Consider the following 23,884-nt stretch of genomic DNA (forward strand, 5'->3'; position numbering starts at 1 on the left):
ATCGACCTTCCCCACTGTTTTCTTTCCAGAAACTCTGGGTTCTTTAATCTAGGGACTCAGCCCTGATCTGGAGCCCTGAGCACTCACTTCTGGAGCTGAAGCAGGGATCCTCTGATGTCCAGCAAACACCCAGATATTCCTGCTGTTATCTGTTACAGGGACTCTCAGCCTGCTTTCCTGGGGGCCTGAGATACAGGAAAAGTCATAGGGTCTCTGGGAGCATCCTTTAAAGGGTCATTCAGCTAAACACTCCTTTCCTAAGCACTTAGTTCTTTCCAAGAAAAAGTGGGCCTCAGCAGTATGGCAAGTCTATGGTCCCTGGGTTGCCCAAGTAGCTGCCCATCAGTTTAGAGGGACCAAAGTGCCAGTCATCCTAGATGTTCCCTGTGTGCGCAGAGCCCGTCCCCATTATTCTCATGATTCACTGATCAGCTTGCTTACATTGAGGCCTTTCTGGAGACTGCACCTCCTGGGTCTTGACTGTGAATTAGGACACAGCATCTCTGGTTTTGCCGATGGCATGGGTGTAACCTGCATTCAGAAGAGTTTCAAATTTTCTAACCAGAGGTAGAGTTGCTTCTCGCAGGATCCAAGTCTCTTAGGTCTGGACCCCTTTCCCCTTCAGGAACATGGTTTTTGAATGAATAGACTTTGTTAAGTCACCAGTGTTGGCTGTGTCGCCACCAACTGTGCCACAGTCTTTGGCATCAGAGCGGAACTGGATGACTCTGGCAAAAATGAATTGGAGAGGATCTTAAAAAAAAAAAAAAAGAAGTCTAAGGCCCAAATCTGTAGGACTGTGCTTTATCTGTGAACAAAGAAAAATAGGACTTCTTTGCTATTTACAGTGCTGTCTCAGCAAGGCACACACTTCAGCATCTTCAGTCCCCCCAGAGGGCTCGCAGAGGTTTGTTGTTCTTTCATCGTGGTGCATTTTTGAATTTAGCATTTAAACATATGGGGCAGGGTTGGATTGATCCTTATGAAAAGAAAGCATTTACCCGAAGGATACCCGCTGGCAGGGACTTTCTTTAGGCTTTTTCTATGAGGCACTGTGGCTGTGTTTGCCCCAGAACGTTCTTTTTTGTTTCCATCCAACAACAGTTTGGCATTTCATACTGTATTTACTTACCCTTGTGCTACTTTTTGGGTGTACCATCTTTCCCTCCCCCAATAGCATTTTTTTCTATATTTAACTGAAAGATAGTTGGCTTTCGTATGAATAAGTGCCACTGTAAGGGTCTAGATGGAACTATGGCAATGTTTGTCATAGTTTTCTTGTAGAGAGATGTCCTGGGGAGAGTGCAGAGAACAATTTCAGTTTAAAATTGCTGCTGCAGAGATCACAGTGCTAAGACTAGATATTTTAGTATACTGGAATTATAGGTAAACCTTTCCTCTCTCCTTCCTATGCGTTAAAAACATTCCTATTGCTTTTTAATGAAAAATAACTGTTATTAAAAGGCGTCACTGAATTTTAAAAATGCGCTGCTTCCTTGGTTCTGGGACAGGCCAGTAAGCCTAGAGGGTGATAGATAACATGAGATTCACTCTGTAGAAGCGATTTGAAGAAGAATCCATGCTTCATCCTCAGCTTCACGCTGGCTGTTGGTATGATGGTTGCCATGGTGATGCTTCAGGTGTCATCAGCAGAGGATCTGAGCAGGGACTGTGAATAAGCCACAGCCACAGGTGGGGTCCTACAGGGTCCATGGCCACATTTTTTATGTCAGAGTTTCAAGTTGGAAAGGAGAAGATGGAATTATTGAAAATACAAGACACAGGCTGGAGAATGTCCATGGAGATGTTGAAATATTATGTTGCAGGGTGTAGGAGAGGGTTGCTGTTGGATGTGTGTGTGTGTGTGTGTGTGTGTGTGTCTGGGGCTGTGTGTGGGATCGTGGCTGTCTTTGCTCCTGTTATTGATCACAGTCCTCTAGTGATGGGAAGCTTATTTCTGAGCTATGTTCCAACTTGCCTGGCAAAGACTGGTTCATGGGCTCTGCTGCTTGCTGGGCCAAGCTGTTGACTCTCCCCTGTTGGGAGATAATGAGGAGAAGAAAGCAACACACAGTCTAGGTGGTGTAATCCCAAGATCATTCACAGACATGGCGAGCCTCAGCCGTTTCCTACCCTGAGTGGATACGTACATGCAACTTCAGGATTTATTAGCTTCACTGGCTACACTTAGGTCAGCAGGAAAGTCCACAGTTCTTCAGTGTTCTAGAAGTTCTCCAGCACAATATCCTTCAAGCCGGAGAACAGATGCTTTTGTGAGCACATGAAGACATCCCAAAGAATATGAAGGCAGGGACAGTGTTAAGGGACTGAATTTCCAGATCTCCAGTTTCCTAGTATATTCTTTCCTAAAAATTTATCTGCTGGAGAAAGTGCTCTCTCCCGTTCATGGTTGTCCTTGTCTACTTTACAAAAGAAAAGGTTCTGTCTCATTTTCTTAGCATTTTACTATATACATTGCCCTAAGCTGAAAACCCTTCTTGGGCAGGGTACACATAAAGGAATAATTAGAAATACTGGAGGGGCTTCCCAGGTGGCTCAGTGGTAAAAAATCTGCCTGCCAATGCAGGAGGTGCCAGAGTGTGGGTTTGGTGCCAGGGTTGGGAAGATCCCCTGGAGTAGGAAGTGGCAACCCTGGGAAATTCCATGGACAGAGGAGCCTGGGGGGCTGCAGTCCATGGGGTTGCAAAGAGTCAGACACAACTGAACGACTGAGCACAACACACACAAGAGATACTGGCGTCAGGGGAAACTTCCTTTATTCAATACACCATAAACTATCTTGTATCCAGCTTACTAAGAGATATATTTCAAATAAAATCTTTTTATAGTAGTTTTTGTTCAATTGTGGCAAAATGCATGTAACATAAAATCTAATAAGATTTTACTATTCATGTTGAATACCCATCTGTCAAAATTTATCATGTATTTATGTTATTTTCCCTGAACGTTTACAAATAATAATTGTAATATTATCTCAATCCACAAAAGAACAGTTAAACACTTAGAGTTCATGATTATAGGTAATACACAATAGTCATAAACTTCAATTTATTTTGATTGCAAAGAAGCATGATAGAGAGTGATCATTCCAGTATTAATACTTTTGAGCATGATATATATTGTACTACCACACAATCTTGCGGGGGAAATGAGACAGAAATACAATGCAGGGAACCAAGGAAATGATATAAAATTTATGACACTTAAAGAAGAGCTCCGTCTTATATTTTGAAAGTGCATGGTGGTAGATACCAAGTTACTCTGGTATTTACACTCCATTGAATACATTTAAAAGAGTGATGGAACAGTTTATCTTAAAGTGTGTATATTTACTGTATGGCAGAAATTGTATCCTTTGGAACGTTTAGACTATGGTGAGAAAAAACTTAAATGTCAATTTAAATTCGGGCACCAGGGTGCATCATTTTAAGGAATCTTTTTTGTGGCTAACTTAGCAAAAGTTTTGAAGACATTATGCTGCTCCCCTTACTCCAAATTTTATATACTGATACTAATTTCAAAGCCTAACTCTCAGTGAGAACCTACTAAATAGCACAGGGAACTCTCCTTGTTGCTGAAACTCAGCCTCTGCTTATTGGTGCCGAATAGAAATGCAGAGACAGAGTTTTGGGTGGAGTAGAAAAGAGTAGCTTTTATTGCTTTGCCAGGCAAAGGGGGCTGCCCTGAGGACCGCGTGACCCACCCTGGAGGCGCAGTAGTGAGGAGTTTTATAGTGTTCAAGAAGCAGGGCGTGATCCGCTCATGGACGGTTCTTGGATGGTTGGCATCAAGGTGAAGTTTCAAGCATCGTTAACCTTCTGGCTTCAACCAGGCTAGGGTCTGTGTTCTTGTGGTCAGCAGTTTTCATGTGGGGGGGGGGGGTCTTCCAGATGAACAATTTAGGAATGTGTGCCATTCCTTTATCTATATTTTTCACTGGGAGTTCAGTGATTCTGCTATATGGCAGAAATATAGTCTAAATTGTTAACAGTTCCCCAGCCCAACAGCTAGTCTTGGTTTCTACATCTTCACGTTTCCCAATCATTAACCCTTGAGTCAGCCTTTCCCTTTAGAAGACAAGGACAGAGGGGCTTGTACACGGTTCATACTCAGTGCTCTGTACTGACCAAAATGGGAAGGAAATCCAAAAAGAGAGGATACATGTATATATATAGCTGATTCACTTTGCTGTACAGCAGAAAAATAACAACATTTTGAAGCAACTCTACTCCAATAAAAATTTTAAAAAATGAAACAAAACCAGAAACCTGACGTCTCCTGTTTCACCTTCATTGGTGGAAATGAATGAATGGCCCACCATTCATTTTACTCTGTCTCCTCATGCAGTGGTCTGCACGATCTCTGGACTGTCGCATGGGGCTGCTCACCTCCGTTCCCAAATGGGGCTCGTTCATTCACCCCTGACATCTCTGAGTTGTGTACTACAGGAAGAGGTTTCTCGTCTAAATCTTTTCTCCGGCACCTGCACAGGAATTGAGTCTGGTGATGACTGGTTTACTTCCAAGTCCGAATGCATCATACTTTGCTCCTGAAATTACAGTCAGGTGAAGAAGCAGTTGCTTACATTACCTTGGCTCAGACACTTCAGCCGGGGTTGGAATGATCTGTTTTGCCACTGTCTTTATAGTCTTTTTTTTTTTTTAATAACTCTTTATTTTATTTTATTTGGCCGAGCTGGGTCTTGGTTGAAGCATGAGGGATCTTTAGTTGCAGCATGTGGGATCTAGTTCGCTGTCCAGGGATCAAACCCAGGCCTCCTGCACTGTGAGCACAGTCATAACCATTGGGCCCCCAGGGAAATCCCACTGTCCTTATAGTCTTGATTTGACAACTAGGCTACTGTAGCATTCACGGGCATCTGAGCCAGTCCCCATCATTGACTCAGGCAGCCCATATCACTGCAGGCTTACCACCCTTCTGGGTACTGATGTGTCTGCTGTGCTGGGTGGGAAGGCTAGTTTTGGAGAGAGAAAGGTGAAGGGGAGTAGAGAAAATCTGTTGCCATTGAGTTCACAGGGACTTAGTGCTGTCCTAACAGTTAAAACAAGGGGCTTCCCAGGTGGTGCTAGAGGTAAAGATCCTGCCTGCCAGTGCAGGAGATGCGGGTTGGAGACTTTGATCCCTGGGTGGGGAAGATCCCTTGGAGGAAGGAGTGGCAACCTACTCTAGTATTCTTGCCTGGAGAATCCCTTGGACAGAGGGGCCTGGCAGGGGTTGCAAAGAGTCAGACAGAACTGAAGCAACCTAACAGGCAACAAGTAAGACAAAGGCTCAAGTGTAGCCCCTGTAATTCATTCCTAAAGAAGCTTTCCCCAGGATCACAAGGGCAGAGCCAGACTTCAGCTGTAACACCCAGGACTGCAATGAGAATCTGTAGTGATACAGAAAACACCACTTCTTAGAGAAAGGAAGTGTAGGTTAGTTACAAAATTGTAACACCTCAGAAAAATGCTTACCCTGACACTTCTCACTCTTTCTCATGTCCTAACGATGATACAGCCAATGGATTAAGCCTCTGGAGCAAGGAGAGTAGCAGTTCCTTAGTTGCATTTTGTTTGGGGTGGGGATGCCTGTAGCTTCTTTTTTTTGTTGATCAGCCTCCTACCCCCTCCGTTTGTGTCAGACCTTAAGCCTCTAAGCCCCTCCATATTCATAGTGTAAATTTAGGAACTTGTGTTGAATCCCTCTATTCTTGAAAAGCACGTGATACTAGCAAAGCAGTTTATTCTTCTAGCCACAGGCATCTGAGAAGTGAAGTGATGTGTGATGAACAACTCACAGTTCACAGGAACCATACAGATAAATTTACCCAACTGTCCAGCTTTTGGAAAAATTAAAGCTATGAATATGTTCAGTTCAGTTCAGTTGCTCAGTCATGTCTGACTTTTTGCAACCCCATGAATTGCAGCACACCAGGCCTCCCTATCCATCACCAACTCCCAGAGTTCACTCAAACTCATGTCCATCAGGTCAGTGATGCCATCCAGCCATCTCATCCTCTGTCGACCCCTTCTCCTCCTGCCCCCAATCCCTCCCAGCATCAGAGTCTTTTCCAATGAGTCAACTCTTCGAATGAGGTGGCCAAAGTACTGGAGTTTCAGCTTCAGCATCAGTCCTTCCAAAGAACACCCAGGACTGATCTCCTTTAGAATGGAATGGTTGGATCTCCTTGCAGTCCAAGGGACTCTCAAGAGTCTTCTCCAACACCACAGTTCAAAAGCATCAATTCTTTGGTGCTCAGCTTTCTTCACAGTCCAACTCTCACATCCACACATGACTACTGGAAAAACCATAGCCTTGACTAAATGGACCTTTGTTGGCAAAGGAATGTCTCTGCTTTTTAATATGCTATCTAGGTTGGTCATAACTTTCCTTCCAAGGAGTAAGGGTCGTTTAATTTCTTGGCTGCAGTCACCATCTGCAGTGATTTAGGAGCCCCGAAAAATAAAGTCTGACACTGTTTCCACTGTTTCCCCATCTATTTCCCACGAAGTGATGGGACCAGATGCCATGATCTTAGTTTTCTGAATGTTGAGCTTTAAGCCAACGTTTTCACTCTCCTCTTTCACTTTCATCGAGAGGCTTTTTAGTTCCTCTTCACTTTCTGCCACAAGGGTGGTGTCATCTGCATATCTGAGGTTATTGATATTTCTCCCGGCAATTTTGATTCCAGCTTGTGCTTCTTCCAGCCCAGCATTTCTCATGATGTACTCTGCATAGAAGTTAAATAAGCAGAGTGACAATATACAGCCTTGAAGTACTCCTTTTCCTATTTGGAACCAGTCTGTTGTTCCATGTCCAGTTCTAACTGTTGCTTCCTGACCTGCATATAGATTTCTCAAGAGGCAGGTCAGGTGGTCTGGTATTTCCATCTGTTTCAGGATTTTCTACAGTTTATTGTGATCCACACAAGTTAACCACACTGATGGCTCCAGCTCTCCCTCTCAGCTGGGAACCTATATATTTCTTTTGTATTCTAGATTATCTATCTTGTGGACTTCCCTGGTGGTCTGGAGGCTAAGACTCCACACTCCCAATGTAGGGGGTGGAGAGTCCAGTCAGGGAATGAGATCCCACGTACCACGACTAAGTCTGGGAGCAGCCAAATAAAAAAAAATTATTAATTATTTAAAAAAATATAAAAAGTCCTGGTCTGAGACACATATTAACTGCATGAAAAACACTTGAACAGTTAGGCAAAAGCCTTAACGTTTACCTCTTAGAACGGAAAGAGATATTTCTTCCTTGGCCTTGAGTCTGCTCTGGGTTCATTCATTGACCTTACTGACTTTGTGACCTTGGATCATTGGTTTACTTTTCTGATAGCATTCACTTTCATCATTTGTAAAATGAAAAGTACAGAGTCTGCCTTTGTAGTTGAGAGAAAACAAGGGTGAAATGCAGAGCAGGTGCTGAGCAATCAGGACCATTTTCCTCAAAGGCATTGGAATATGAATCCTCTGTGCACGAGCTGAGCTGGAAGCTGAGCTAGAAGCTGGCCTAAAGAGCCGAACAGCTCTGAGACTGTACAGACCCCCGGCTCTGTGTGGGGCAGAGGATGGATTCTGCCTGTGATCGTCATTTGGTTACTTAGGCTATGAAATCTTGGGTTGTGTGACTGAGGTAGTAGTCTTGAAATTGTCATCCCCGTCCCCCTACTATGTGGTAGAGAAAGTTGTAGCAGATCATTGAAGGCACTTCTGGGAAGTGGGGAGCATGTGGCAGTTAAGCACATAGTGTTTTGGATTTGAGGAATGAAATAAGAGAGGACCTAGATGGGGCTTCCCTGGTGGCTCAGATGGTAAAGAGTCCACCTGCACTTCAGGAGACACAGATCCAATCCCTGGATCGGGGAAGATGCCCTGGAGAAGGAAATGGCAACCCACTCCAGTTATTCTTGCCTGGAAGATCCCATGGCCAGAGGAGTCTGGCGGGCTACAGTCCATGGGGTCACAGAGAGTTGGACATGGCTGAGTGACTAACATTAACACTTAGATGGGAATGGAAAAATTAGATAAAATGGGTATTGAATAGCCCATCTGCATAAAATTGAAGTTGTCCTTCTTAGCTTTGTTTTACAAAGGAAAAGCAAAGGGAAGGAGGCAAATATGGATCTGCTGATAAGAGAATGTAAGTACATGTATTCATTCACGGACAGAGGAGCCTGACGGGCTACAGCTCATGGGGTTGCAAAGAGTCGGACACAACTGAACAGCTAATACTTTCACTTTTCCTTCATTCATTCAGTTAACATTTACAGAGTTTCTGCTATGTGCCGGGAACTGTCATAGTGCCTGTGATTCCACAGTGATCAGGGCAGACCAGCTTCCTGCCCTCGTGGACATGTTGCTGAAATGGGGAAGACAGTAAACAAACAGATGTGATTGTACTGATGTCAGAGGGTGATAAGGGCTCTCAGTAAAGCTGAAGACAGATGAAGGGACAGGAAGGGATGGATGTTTCTATTTTAGGGGGATTGGGCAGGGAGAGGCCTTTTGGAGAAGGTGACACTGAGCAGAACCAAGTGAGGAGGTGGGTCATGGAAGTAGAGAACTGGGTTGAGAGTGTCTCAGACAGAGGCAACAAACACGCACAGACCTTGAAGCAGAAATACGCATTCTTGTTCAAGAAACAGCAAGTCAGCTGTGCGAGAGGGCAGTGAATGAGCAGAAAAAGGGGAGGTGGGCCGCAGACGTAGTCAAGGGCCAGTTCACGTGGGGCTTTGTGAGTCATGGCAACTTGGGATTTCATTCTAAATTGAGTGGGAAACCAGTGGCGAATTTTGAGCACAGGCATGACTTAATGATCCTTTACGTAAGCAAATGATCATCTCGAAAGCGCTGTCTTTAAATTATCATTTCATTTGCATAGCAAGCATGATGGAGGGTTCCAGTCCCCACATGAAGGTCGCATTAGAGGCCAGCAGTTACTGGCCTGGACTTTAGCTTCAGCAGACTTGGACATGACTCTTGACTCTACTTCCTAAGGTTTTGTAACTTTGAGCAAGATGCTGATATTCGGTACTCTTCTCTTTTCTCAGCCTTAAAATGGTGGAATAATATTAAGATCCGCCTGCAGATCTGTTTTGAGGACTGTTTTGAGGGCTAACTGAAATATCCCTGCAGAGCTGGCACGTTGCTTCGTGGATGGTGGCCGATGCCCTTCTCCTCAGAGAGGAAAGTGAGCAGCTCTGAGCCTGGGGGTCAGGTCCCTCATCAGGCTTACCCCCTGCTCCTCCCTCACGGCTACCCCATACTGCATGCCACTGAGGATACACTTTTTCTGGAATGGTGATGGGGAGGGCCTCTTCAGGAGGGGTCAGGGAGGATAGCGGGGGACATAAGATCAAAATGCCCCCTCTGTTGGCTCTCAAGATTCCCTGTGATTGATCCTCACGGGGAGACCGGTAATGAAATTGTGCTCCATCCCCAGGTATAGTGCTGTGTGTGCAGCAGGCCCTGGGTAAATATTTGTGGAGGATGAGAATCCTTGAAAGTGATTATTGTCCTTATTGAAGGATATCGAATGGTAAATTCCCATTAATTTGGATCCTTTTCATTTGTATGATGTCAGACCTGGTTTTCGTACTTCTTGCAAAAGTAAGAGTTGGAAATAAGTGACTTACCTCAGGTCTTTTTAAAAAAAAAATAGATTCTTACCTAATTTAGGCTGATCAGGGCATTGTTAATTAATTTGTCTCATTTTCTTTTACTTAGTATTCCTGTGTATCTTCCTTTAAACTGTTATTTGTACAGCCACCGAAAGTCATAAAATAATTATTTCCGAAAGATTTGAGTTTTCATTAATTTTGGTAAGATATTCTAGCCCTTCTTCAAAATTGCAAATGAACTCGATTTAATTATGTTATTCAGTTGTACAAGTTAGGTTCCGGCAGAGGCAGTGCTCTGGCATAAGGAAGAACTGAGAAGGTGTGTGAGGGGAGCAGTTAGGATTGGAAGAAGAAATTTTCTCAAGTCCAGGTGAATGTTTCTAGGGCAAGAACTGTTCACTGTTCAAGAACAGTGAAGGGAGCTGCTGCCTAAGAAGTAAACCAGGAGGAAGTTCTGGGCTGTTCTCCCACTTCCATCAGATCAGCTGTCCCAGTGGACAATTCTAGTCCCTTCCCCACAAGCACCCACTAATGAGGTCTAGGGTCTTAGGAGCTTTTGGTATCAGGGGGCAAGGCCAAAGGGGTAGTGAGGGAGAGGTTTGTCTGCAGAAGACGGTGGAAGGCAATGCTGTTCAGAGAACAGTGGATTCAAGATTAACTGCCTTGGGGCAGGCAGACTTGAGCCAGTTGTGACTCATGCATCTGCACCATCTTTGACCTTTTGCCCAGGAGAGGGCAGTAACATGCTAACATTTAAGCTTTTCCAAGTGGTCCTTAATGCTGCAGGAGCCTGCATAGCGTTAGTCACAGGTGAGCTTCATTTTCATTCTCACCGAATAAATATTTAGTCTTAGGTTTGTTTTCAGCCTTCGGTTCCCATGGTCTGCAGGCACACAGATCTGGAAGTGACACTTTCCACCCGTCCACAGGACACTGACATTCTGGAAACCTGCAGCGAGGCTCTGCTGTGTTTAGTGCTGTGAGTGCTGCAGACCTCGGCTACCTCGTCCCCGTGGATCAAGTTTAAGGGCAGATTATGCTGCTCTGTGCCGGCTGTGAAGGTGGCTGTCCTAGTCCCAACTTAACTAGACTAGCAAATCACACTGTCCAGCGTTAGCGTCTCCATCCTACTATAGAGCTGGGTGCCTTGGAAACAAGAGATCCTGCCAAATCCCATGCCTTGCACAGGGTTTGAAATGCGAGTAGCATTATTTTTCTCTTGTCCCTTAGTCTGTCTTCACTGCTGGAAGATTTGGTGCCCTGACCCCATCTTATCATGCATATGATTAAGACAGTCGACTTTCCGAGAACTTTTTAGCCCCAAGGTCTGTGAGGAGCTCTGTGCTGGTTGCAGGCATTTTTAGCTTTTGACCAGGCTCAGTATGGGAACATAATGTAGTCTCAATGTACTAAAAATAGGAGGAGGCATTGGAATATAAAATCATCCTCATTATCTAGCAACACTGTTTTGATTGTTGTTGGTAATTGGCTTAGCTTTATCCAAGAGCCACACACCAGTGTGAATTTCCTACCAACCCATCTACCCCCTTCTCCCATCTGCTTGGGGCCAGTGGTACTGTTGGGGGCGGGGCAACAGCTTAAATATAGTGGTTTAAGAAAGAAAATGTGAGAAATGAAGGGAGAGTAGACAGGATGAGTGGTGGGAGATGAGGAGGTTGATGAGGTAGTAGATAGTTAGGAGAGAAAGGGTCAGGGTGAGCTGGAGCCTGGAGGGCCCTGTGAGGCGCCTGGTGAGCCCCCTGCTTCTGGTCATCATATTGGAAGGTGTGTGGAGAGCATGGATGCTTGTGAAATGGGCCTGTATGTGAGAAGGCTAGAGGGAGAGAGAGAGAGAGAATGAGGATGAAGACAGAAACATTCACTCATCACTGACTGACTTAGCAGAGCAGTTCCAGGATGTCACCTCTGCTCCCTTCTGGCCACCTGGCCAGACCCCTTATTTCCCATTGTTGAGTATGCGGTGATTTCCAGCTGGACGGCTTCCCTGGCCTCTGTTCTGCTAGCTAGCTTCACGTTCTGTTGAGTTTCAGATATCTCTTGATATTCAGCCTACACGTGCCTTTGCTCAATGTCACCTTTTATGAGTCAGTTATACCCCCCGTACCACCCTCATAAATCAGTCTCTTCCCCCACTTCATCATTTTGGTGATTGGGAGCCTTATCTGTTTCTGCGTTTGTGGGATGGGTGTGGGGGAACGGGTTGAGAGCAAATGAGAAGATGAGGAAAAAACGCAAAACACTGGGGAAAATGCCTTTGGCTGTGCTCCTTGGAGTTCTGTAAAGGTTAGGAGGCTTCCTTATTCCACTCTTCCACAAAGCACAAAGCAGGTAAACCACATCATGGTGGATCTGGGGGACTGTATTCCTCTGCCAGCAGATGTAGGGGAGTGCTAATTGCATGGGGCTTGCTGAGGGGAACAGAGCCGCAGCTTGAAAAGCCAGCCCCCCAACCCCGCTCCCGGCAACCCCGCTCCCGGCAGAAGATGGTCTTGGTTTCATTTACATTACTGAAGCTGTAAATATCTTAGGGAACTGGTGAAATTTAGTAATATAATCTGTGGATTTCTGACTCTTTCTTTCACATTCCGTAAGCTTGTGATAAACATTCTCCTGGACTGTCAACCTGTGTCTGTGGGTTTTCAGGTCACTGTAGTAGCTTTTCAGCTCCTACCTCGAGGCTGGAGCTAACACATGGGGGGCCTTGTATCCTGTGCAGTCAAGTGGGGTAACAGTGTTTCTTGGATTAAAAACACTTGTGTTTTTGAACTGCTTTGGTTCCACAAGAGAATTTTAGAAGCAATTAGTAGTCAACTCTGGAGGAGAGCATGGTATCCCACTCCAGTATACTTGCCTGGAGAATCCCATGGACAGAGGAATCTGGCAGGCTATAGCCCATAGGGTTGCAAAGAATCAGACACAACTAAAGTGTCTTAGCATGCATGCACAGTAGTCAATTAAGCTCTTCTACAGATCTAGTCAAGGCTATGGTTTTTCCAGTAGTCATGTATGGATGTGAGAGTTGGACTGTGAAGAAAGCTGAGCGCCAAAGAATTGATGCTTTTGAACTGTGGTGTTGGAGAAGACTCTTGAGAGTCCCTTGGACTGCAAGGAGATCCAACCAGTCCATTCTGAAGGAGATCAGCCCTGGGATTTCTTTGGAAGGAATGATGCTAAAGCTGAAACTCCAGTACTTTGGCCACCTCATGCAAAGTGTTGACTCATTGGAAAAGACTCTGATGCTGGGAGGGATTGGGGGCAGGAGGAGAAGGGGATGACAGAGGATGAGATGGCTGGATGGCATCACTGACTCGATGGACGTGAGTCTGAGTGAACTCCGGGAGTTGGTGATGGACAGGGAGGCCTCGTGTGCTGTGATTCATGGAGTCGCAAAGAGTCGGAAACGACTGAGCGACTGAACTGAACTAAACAGATCAATAAAGTTGTTCAGTAATAATAATATTAGGTGGTAATTCAAAGACTGCATTCAGAATAGCTAGGGGATGGGGGAATAGTTCAATTGTTTTGAGGTGAGTTTTAATTTTATTTAATCCTCTATTTTTCTTTCCTGGATGAATGTGAGTTAATCAAGTTTGATGGTGATGACAAAAAGAAGAGAGAAATGTTTAGTTGCCTCTATTTAAAAATTAAATCAATTTTATTTATGTAAAATTTACATAAAATAAAATTCAGATATTTTAAACATATAAGGTCAATAATCTTTGACAAATATATGCAACTACATGATCACCACTCTAATTAAGAAATAGAACATTTCTGTCATCTCAGAAGCTCCCCCCTGCCCTGTTGCAGTCGTTTTACTCCCCAGCTCCTTCACCCAAGGCAGTTATTAGTCTGATTTGTAATCTCTAAGGATTGGTTTGTCTATTCTAGAATTTCATATAAATGGAATTAAACATTATGTAGTCTTTTGAATCTAGCCTTTTTGGCTCAGCAAAGTGTCTGTGAGATTTATCCATTTTGTTGTATATATCGATAGTCTGTTCCTTTGGTTGAATAGTATTTTATTTATGGATATACTGTAATATGTTTATCTTTTCACCTATTTATGGACATACGGATTATTTTCAGATTTTGGCTATTATGACTAAATCTGCAAAGAATGTTCACGTCAAAATCTTTTTATGGACATATGTCTAGAAATCTTAGAAATACTGGATCATGTTGTTACATGATTTAGTTTTTAAATTCTCTTTCTTTTAGCCTGAATATGTCTTTATATTTAAAAATGCATGCTAAGTTGATTCAGTTGTATCCAACTCTTTGTGACCCCATGGACTGTCACCCGCCAGGCTCCTCATGGGGTTCTCCAGGCAAGAATACTGGAGTGGGTTGCCATGCCCTCCCCCAGGGATTTAAAAATGCATTCCTTATAAATAGCGTATAGTTGAGTTTGCTTTTTATCCGGTGTGACAGTCTCTTCCCTTTAACTGGAGAGTTAGTGTATTTATATTTAATGTAATTATTGCTGTGGATGTGTTTATGTCCACTGTCATGCTATTTGGATTTCGTTTGTCTCTTTTGCTTCTCTTCATTTCTCTGTTGTTTCTTTCTATCCTCTTTTAGGTTAATAAAATGTTGCTTAGTTTTCCATTTTATTTCCTCTGTTTACTTCTTAGTTATACCTCTGTTTAACTATTTATTTTAGTTGTTGCTCTAAATAAAACTATTTATATTTAGTTTAGTTAGGGCTAACTCTATGTGTTTTTAGTTATGGTAGCCTGTTTAGAGTCGATATTATATCCTTCATGCTTCACAGATCACATAGTTTTCCCATAGTTTCTCCTTCCCACTTCTTGCTTCAGATCTGTCACTTTCCAGTTCCCACGTTTGTTTCCTGATTCACACTTCCCACTTCACAAATGTAATAACCTCACAACAGCAAAATTTTATTTAACTGCACACTTCGTTCTCTCCAAGACTGTTGTCTTATCTTTTACTTTTACCTAGGCTGTAAGACTTTTCTTTATAATGCTATAATTATTTTGGCTTTAATAAACAGGACTATTTCTTGTAACTTATGAGAAGAATGAGAATATAGTCTTTTATATTTGCTCATTTGATATTTCCAGTGGTTCTCATTCTTATGGACCTGAGTATTTTCATCTGGTATTATTTTCCTTCAGCCTAAAGACCATCCTTTTGCCCAGCTTTTATTTATTTTAAAATGTCTTTATTTTATCCTTATTCTTAACATTTTTTGCTAATAATAGAATTCTGGTTTGACAGTTATTTTCCTTGTGGCACTTTAGAAATATTGTTCCATTGTTTTCTGGTTAGCAATCATTTTCCCCCTTGTTTCTCTGTTCATCTTTTGTTTGCGAGCTGCTTTCAATATCTTCTGTTTTTTTCAGCTTAGTCTCCAAAAGTTTGGTTTTGATTTACATATTGTGATTCCCTTTATGTTAATCTTGCTTGGAGTTTGCTGAGCTTCTTGGAATTGTTAAGTCAGTGTTTCTCAGTGTACTAGGGAAGTTTTTGGCTGTTGTTTCTTCAGATATTTTTTTCTGCTTCAGTTTCATTCTCTTTAAAGATCATTCTTTTTATCATTTGAGACTCCAATTATATGTGTGTTAGATCATTTGATACTGTGCCAAATATCAATATGCAGCTCTTTCATTTTTTATTCAGCCTTTCTCCCTGCTTTTCCTTATTTTTGTGCTGTGCTTGGACTCCAGTTCTCTTTATTATGGACAGAAAATTGTCTCTAGGCAGAGAGCCAGGATGAAAAAAAGACTAAATCAATGATGTTATTAATCTGTCTTCAAGTTCACCAACTCTCTGTCATCTCCAATCTTCTGTTAAGCTGAACAAGTGATTTTGTTTTTGTTTCAGTTATTGTACTTTCTAGTTCTAGAACTTTCATTGGCATCTTTTTGTAATTTCTGTTTGCTACTGAAGTTCCATATCTGTTCACTCATTAATACATTTTCCTTTAATTATTTGAACATTTTTTTTACTTCTTTGAATGTAATAACTGCTAATAGCTACTTTAAAGTGTTTACTTACCAAGTCCACAATCTGGATCACATTTCCCATTTTCTTTATATGTGTCAGTGATTTTATTAATTGAATGCTGGACATTGTGGATAATATATTTTGAGTCTCTGGATTCTGTTATTTTGCTTGGGAAAGTATTAATTCTTATTTTCAGTTTAAATACTGACTCATCACAGTGAGTTTGTGCAGACTTGGTTTTATGCTTTGTTATTAAATGTCTATTTAATAGACATTTTCCCAAGCCCCTCTAATTTGGTGGAAATCAATCTCTAAATTTTATCTCCTTGTGGATCTTGTTGGGGTTTAGAATTAGTGTTTATTAGAGTGAGTCTAGAGTAAGTCTTATTTCAGGGTATGATCCTTGTTCCTAAAGGGCTTCCAGGTGGCACAGTGGTAAAGAATCCACCTGCCAATGCAGGAGACACTGAAGACTTGATTTGATCACTGGGTCAGAAAGGTCACCTGGAGGAGGAAATGGTAACCCACTCCAGTATTCTTGCCTGGAAAATCCCATGGACAGAGGAGCCTGTCCATGGCTACAGTCCTTGGGGTTGCAAAGAGCTGGACACAACCAAGCCACTGAGCACCTTGTTCCTTAGGAGTGGTATTTCTGGAAATCTCCATTCAGGAAGGGCTCCAGCAGACTCTAGCACTTCCCTATTCCCAATGGTGCTCAACCTCTAGTATCTCTTTTACTTCCACCTTTGGAGGAAATTCTATCAAGAAAATTATGGATGTCTTGCCCCAAGATGTATATCCAGCCCTCACTTATGAACTTATGGGGTCCCCTTTCTGCAAATTTCCCTCTGATACACTTCCCTGCAGATTCCAACCTTTTTAGCTGCCAGGAACTCTGACCTCTGCCCCCTCAGCATGGTGTGACCACTGTGCTGTGTTTGAACTTCAGCTTTCTTTACTTCTCCAGTCAGGAAACTGACTCTCTGCAAAAGGCCAGATAAATCACAGACTTTTCTCACGAGTTTCCCTTTTCTCAGGAATTGAAATCTTATACAGCTTTTTGTCCACTGCCTGGTAACAGTTGCTTCATGTATTCTATCAGTTTTATACTTATTTCCAGGAGTGGACCACCTATGCCTCCTGTCATCTCTGCCTTAAAGTCCCAGAAACTTTCGGCTCTCCATCCTTAGAACCCTTGAGTTTCCTTTTAGAGCACAAATGGGAATAAACACTTCATCCATTTAGGTGAGAGGAGAATGGAAGATACAAGGCATCAAGCTGCTGCTTGTGGTTGGGTTTTGTTAGCTGGAGGCATGGGAGAGTCTTCCATGAGAAGGTGTTATTTTCTGGTTGCTGTTCATAGCAGCCTTGACAGATGACCAGGAGATGGAGTTGTGTGAACATACAGGGATCGAACCAAGAGACTTACCTTTTGTATAGAGGGCTGGTGAGCCTCACTTGCAAGTGTGTGCAGCAGCAAGTGGAAGCCAAGATTTAGGGCTCAGCCATGTGTATGGGGGATGAGGGTCTTGGTTCTGCACTAGTGATTCAGCCATGAGTTATGCCCAGTTGCCCTGTTGTATCGCCCCATCATGATATGTTTGTTTGGTCATCTGTGGAGGAAGGGGTGTTAACCTGGGCCTGAGGGAGAGGTGAGCTCATAGCAAAGCAGTGTGGGGTCACACACAGAGACCTGGGTTCTAATTAGAGTTAAAATCACTACAAGTGCTCTTGGGTAAATTACTTAATTTTTTGAGCCTTGGTTTCATTAATTCTTAAATGGGAATCATAATGCCTATTGTATCCAGTCTTAAAGATAATTTTGAGAAAATAAAAGTATGTTTGAAACTGAGCGTTAGTTGCTCAGCCTTGTCCGACTCTTTGGGACCCTGTGAACTGTAGCCCACCAGGCTCCTCTGTCCATGGGATTTTCCAGGCAAGACTACTGGAGTGGATAGGCATTCCCCTCTCCAGGGGATCTTCCTGACTGAGGAACTGAACCCAGGTCTCCCACATTGCAGGCAGATTCTTTACCATCTGAGCAGTAGCCCCTAAAAGTATGTTCATGAAAACTATTTTATCTAACCCAGTTTCCAAATCATTTTCTGAGAGTAAGAGAGTCAATGGCATGAAACTTCTGGCAATTTCATTATTGTTCATTTTCTGGATTTTAGAAAAAAGTGCAGGTGGAACCAGTTGGCTGGGGAGACTTAAGGATTCACAGAAGAAAGGAATGTTAGGATTTGGGTCTGTGAGAGTAACCGAAGTAGGCTGCTGAGATGAGGTGGTGAGTGACCAGGCCTTTTCTGAAGCCCTCCTGGTGCTCAGCACTGTGCCAGAGGCTTCGGAGAACACAGCAGAAGAGAAGGTAGATTTCCTACCCTCTGTGGGCTATAGTGTCCTTAAGGAGTAAGACTGGGTCCTGCGAACAGATGCTTCAGGGGAAGCAGCCGTTTGGGAAGATTGGTGACTGGGCGATATTGAGAGGTAAGAGGAAGGTCTGAGGAGGAGGCAAATGCCCACTGTTGCCTTTCCCAGCCCTGTTGCCTTTCCCAGCCCTGTTCACCTTCAGGCAGGGTGAACCTCATTCTGTCAGCTTCGATCAGTTCCTCTCCCAAACTGGGCTTTACCAAGGCAGGTAATTCTCTACCCTCCAATCGGTAGGATCGTGACACAAATCAGGTTCCTCTAAGCCTGGGGTCTGGTAAACCGGGTAGACTTGGGCCACATACCTGCAGTCTTCCCTTCAGCATGTCCTGTGCAGTCCTGCCATGAGTCTATTGATACTCTGCTTTCTTGATTTATCTTCCTGCATCTCGGTGGGACAGGAGGCCATCTCTGAGCCGTAGTCGATTGGCTAAGCTGGACTTTCTCTACAGAGGTGCAGCACCTCTTGAGCCATGACACGGAATGGATATGGTTGCATTTGGGAAGCCAGGGTAGGTGAAAGTTGAAATTAGGATAGAGTTATAAATGTAAAGCTGTTTGAGTGGGACTGTATCAGGTAGATGCCTGGGGAAATGGTGATGCAATGGGTAATTAGCTGGAAACAAAAACAGATTGTTGTTAATCTGCTGGTCTTGGAGTTCAAGTAGTGGGCAACTAAAGAAGGGAATGGTCCTCACCTTAAGTTGATTGGCTAGAAAGTGCTGCCCCAGGTAAGGAGCCATCCTTCAGGCTTTAATGTTTTGGTCAGGGTCCTGATAGGAAGGTGATGAATACTCCAAGGGTTTAATTGAAGAGAGCATCATAAGGGGACTGTTAACAGAAGTATGGTGAGAAATAAGGGACTCACCATGAACTGATGAATAAATTCAGAGGCTAGCAACAGCTGGGAGATGCGACCCCATGGACTGCAGCCCACCAGGCTCCTCCGTCCATGGGATTTTCCAGGCAAGAGTACTGAAGTGGGGTGCCATTGCCTTCTCCAATACAGTGGAAGTTGCTCAGTCATATCTGATTCTTTGCTATGCAGTCCATGGAATTCTCCAGACCAGAATACTAGAGTGGGTAGCCTTTCCCTTCTCCAGGGCATCTTCCCAACCCAGGGATCGAACCCACGTGTTCCACATCACAGGCAGATTCTTTACCAACTGAGCCACAGGGAAGCCCATACCTGACAGAGGGAAGGGGAAAGACCAATGTTTAAGAAACCTGGTGAGAACTGTGGCTATGGGAGGGGCTGCCCAGCATGAACTGTGGCTACACACACAGACACAGACACACAAAGGCCTTTTGAATGCAAACACCACTTTAACTGTCATCCTGCGGTACCAACAAACCAATGTCAGTAGTTTTATTTTTTTATTATTTTTAATGACAGACATTTACTCTTTTTTAAAATTTTTTATTAGAGTATGGTTGATTTACAATGTTGTTTTAGTTTCAGGTGTGCAGCCAAGTGAATCAGTTATACATGTACTTATATCCACTGTTTTTAAGATTCTTTTCCCATATAGATCATTACAGAGTATTGAGTAGAGTTCCCTGTGCTATACAGCAGATCTATTTCATATATAGTAGTGTGTATGTGTCAGTCCTAATCTCCCAATTTATCCCTCCCTCCCCACCCCTTGGAAACTGTAAGTTAAACAAATGTCAATAGGGGGCCAACAACAAACATAAGTTTCCCAAAACTGGAGCAAGCCTGTCATGTTTGAGTGTAGCAAGAAGGTCAATGTGATTGGAATGTAATGAACATATGAACACTAAAAGATAAGACTGGAGTGATAGGGACAAAATCCTGTGGTGCCTTCTCGGCTATGGTAAGAAGTTTGGACTTTTATTCTGTGTCATAGAGTCATTGGAGGACACGCTCTGATTTATATTTTAATCCAGCTACAGTGTTTCAAAATACAGGTGAGAAATGATGGGGATTAAAGTAGAAGCCGTGAAGGTGGTGGGCAGTGTTAGATTCTAGATATTTGTTCCTTACGGAGCTGACTTAACTTGCGTGTGTATTGCATGTGGATGGGGGTGAAGGAGCAAGAAGAATCCTGGGTGACTGTGCAATTGGGACATGGTGGTGTTATTATCTGAGACAGGGGAGACTTGAGGAGGGAGCAGAAAGAATGCAGTATTTTTATATAAAGCAGCTTGAGGTATTTCTGATTTAGAAAGCTATTTGAGTCTTGAGTTTGGAAGAGGTCAGGACTAGCGATATAAATTTGGGAGCCAGCATCACAGATAGTATTGAAAACTCTGAATTTGCATGCAGTCACTTAGCGAGTGACCCTAGGTAGCCAGGGGAAAAACTTGGAGCATTTGTTATGAAACAAAGAGGCAGAGAAGGAACGGCAAAGACTGACCACTGAAATAGGAGGAGGCAAGGATACTGCAGTGTTACTGAGGCCAGAATAGACATGTTTCACAAATCAGGGGCTAGTCTACAGTGTTGAATGGACTTGAGAGATGTGACGGTAAACTGACCCTCGGATTTGGTGTTACGAGGATCATTGGGGACCTCTCCATAAGCAGTGTTAGTAGAGTTAAAGGAGAATGGAATGTGAGTAAATGATGTTCTGCAACTATTAGGAGATGAATGCCTCAGTTTTCCTCTTCTTTTGTACCCGCTGTATATACTGTTTTTTTCTAACTGTTTCTAACATGATATAATTTTTAGATTTTTCTTAATTTTTTTCCCCGGTCAACCACCTCTAAATGAGCTCAGGTGTTTCTAAGTAATGCCCAGAACTGAATATGATACTCCATGTGTGATCTGTCCCGTGTGAAATATACTGGGGAAATGATTCCTTTCATTCTCAGTATTTTCTGTCTATGACTCCAGCCTAAGATAGATAACATTTCTTTATTTTTTTATGACAGACATATTGAACTTTTGATTGATATTTAGTTATCATCTAAGAGCTCTAAATCTTTAACAGACTATTTCAAAGCCATTTCTCCATCCTGTTATTAAATGGATGGTGTTTTCTCTTGTTTGTTTGTTTGTTTTCTGGATTCAAGTGCTGTACTTGAAGCTTGTCACTGTTTCGCTCATCGTGTTTGTTCGATTTGGCTTGTTGAAGTTTATTTTGGGTCCAGATTCTGTCACTCAGGGACATCCTTTTATAAACCAGTTCCTATGCCTTCATCCAAGTCATTAATAAACATGTTAATTGCTTCTCATATTTTGTGAAAGTGGGTGGGCATAAATTATCAATTACTGATGTATGTGCTGTGTTTAGTCACTCGGTCGTGTCTGACTCTTTGCGACCCTATGAACTGTAGCCTGCCAGGCTCCTCTGTTCATGGGAAATTCTCCAGGCAATACTGGAGTGGCTTGCCATACCCTCCTCCAGGAGATCTTTCCAACCCAGGGATTGAACCCAGGTCTCCCACAATGCAGATGGATTCTTTACCATCTGAGCCACCAGGCAAGCCCAAGAATACTGGAGTGGGTAGCCTATCCCTTCTCCAGGGGAACTTCCTGACCCAGGAATCGAACGTGGGTCTCCTGTATTGCAGGCAGATTCTTTACCAGCTGAGCTACAGGGAACCCCTATAAATTACTGATAGATACACATAGACAGGTCAAATGCTGTTTAAACACAATTTAAGAGTGAGGAAGGCCCTACAAAGTCAGAGGGTCTGGTTCTTACTTGCTCAAGATCACAGGCAGGAATGATGCTTCTGTCACCTGGATGTGTCTGGTCCGGTTCCCCAAAGCGCTTTCTGAGCTGCATTATCCTCTCCTCATCCTATCGTGAACCTCTCTGGCTGGTCTATTATCCTGCCCATCTTTCTCTGTCATATTCTCAAAGGTCTCATGGGAAACTTGGCTTACTGTCCCACTAAATCAAGATTCTTTATACTTTTCTCTGAATCACATGTCCAGCAGCCTGATCAACGACAGTTACAGTATGGTTCTAATTTAAAAAAATAAGAAAATAACTTCTAATCCTTAATATTTGTTTAGAACATTATCGTCTTCAGAGCGCTTTAATCTGTGTTTTCTCACTTACCCATCACACTGAGCCATCACAATAACCCAGAGGCCTAGGGTGCTTCATTTTGCAGATAAATTCATCATCAAAGAAGACAATAGCTTAGCCTAGGTTTCAGGACCGCTTATGAAGGGCCGGCCAAACTAGGATCCAGACCACTGACGTGGGAGCCTGGGAATGGGGACCTGGACAGGTGGTGAGGTCACTGCTGTTCACAGGTGATGGGGGGTGAGGAAAGCTGAAGCTTGGTGCTCCCCTGGACACCCAGGCTCTGTTGGGCCAAGCGGAGTAGCACCAGGTATGTGGCAGAAGACTGTGCTCAGATGTCCATCACTTATGGGGAACTCTTCTTTGGCACATCCTGGGGCCTGCCTTTCCCAGGCTCAGGATGGAGCTGGGCGGAGACCATATTGTCTGGATGTTATTATACTGGTGAACACTGAAGAATTGATGCTTTGAACTGTGGTGTTGGAGAAGACTCTTGTGACTGAGCAACTGAACTGAACTGATACTGAGTGGGGTCAGGGCAGAAATGAACCAGCAGTGAATGAGTGCTCATTCCTGATGATCACATCTTTCTTTCATTCTTTTTTTTTAAAGCAACCACACCACTTGTTTATCATTCTGATTTGGAGCTTTTCTATGAATCTGTGCAAGTTAGAGCTGATCGTATGCCAGTCTTCCATTTAGAGGTCCAGTTCTATAAAGGATCAGTGACAGTGATTCTTGAACAAGTCTTCAGGTTACTGAAATGTCCTTAAAAGCAGGATTTTGGTATTTAGGCAGACTTGAATTCAGAACTACGTCTGTACTTACTAGGAACTTGGACAGGTTTCTTAAACTCTTATTCATCTGTAAAATGGGGGATAATGATAGTACATATAGGCATACTTGGTTTTATTATGCTTCACTTTATTGTTTCCCAATTATACATTTTTTTTAACAAGTTGAGGATTTACAGTAACCCTGCATTGACCAAATCTATCAGTGTCATTTTATTCCAACAACATTGCTGACTTCTTTTCTCTGTGTCACATTTTGGTAAATCTACCAACATTTTAAACTTTTCATTGTTATTATATTTATTTGGTGACTTGTGATCAGTGATCTTTGATGTTACTTTTGTGACTTGCTGATGTTTCAGATAATGGTTAGCATTTTTTAGCAACAAAATTCTTCTAAATTAAGGCTTGTACATTTTTTAGACATAATGCTATTGCACACTTAATAGGTTATAGTATATTGTAAACACAGTTCCTTTTTTGGCTGTGCTGCAGGCTTGTGGGATCTCAGTTCTTTGACCAAGGATTGAACCTGGGCCCCTGCAGTGAAAGCCCAGAATCCTAACCACTAGGCTACCAGGGCACTCCCTAAGCATAACTCTTACATGTACTGGAAAAAAAATGTGTGTGACTTGCTTTATTGCAATACTTGCTTTATTGTAATGGGCTTCCCTGGTGGCTCAGTGGTAAAGAACCTGCCTGCCAATGCTGGGAGATGTGGGTTCAACTCTTGGGTTGGGAAGATCCCCTGGAGAAGGCAATGGCAACCCACTCCAGTACTCTTGCCTGGAAAATCCCCTGGATGGAGGAGCTGGGTGGGCTGCAGTCCATGGGGTTGCTAAGAGTCGGACATGACTGAGCGACTTCCCTTTCAGTTTTCACTTTCATGCATTGGAGAAGGAAATGGCAACCCACTCCAGTGTTCTTGCCTGGAGAATCCCAGAGATGGGAGAGCCTGGTGGGCTTCCGTCTATGGGGTCGCACAGAATCGGACATGACTGCAGCAC

General features: G+C 43.2%; 1 protein-coding gene across 1 annotated transcript in view; it reads left to right on the forward strand.

The window, feature by feature from the left end:
* The window catches only part of GRIN2B (glutamate ionotropic receptor NMDA type subunit 2B), a 495,157-nt gene that overhangs the window by 37,899 nt on the left and 433,374 nt on the right, over positions 1–23,884 (forward strand). The window lies entirely within an intron of this gene.

The sequence above is a fragment of the Bos taurus genome, chromosome 5, assembly GCF_002263795.3.
Source record: "Bos taurus isolate L1 Dominette 01449 registration number 42190680 breed Hereford chromosome 5, ARS-UCD2.0, whole genome shotgun sequence".
Taxonomy (NCBI): domain Eukaryota; kingdom Metazoa; phylum Chordata; class Mammalia; order Artiodactyla; family Bovidae; genus Bos; species Bos taurus.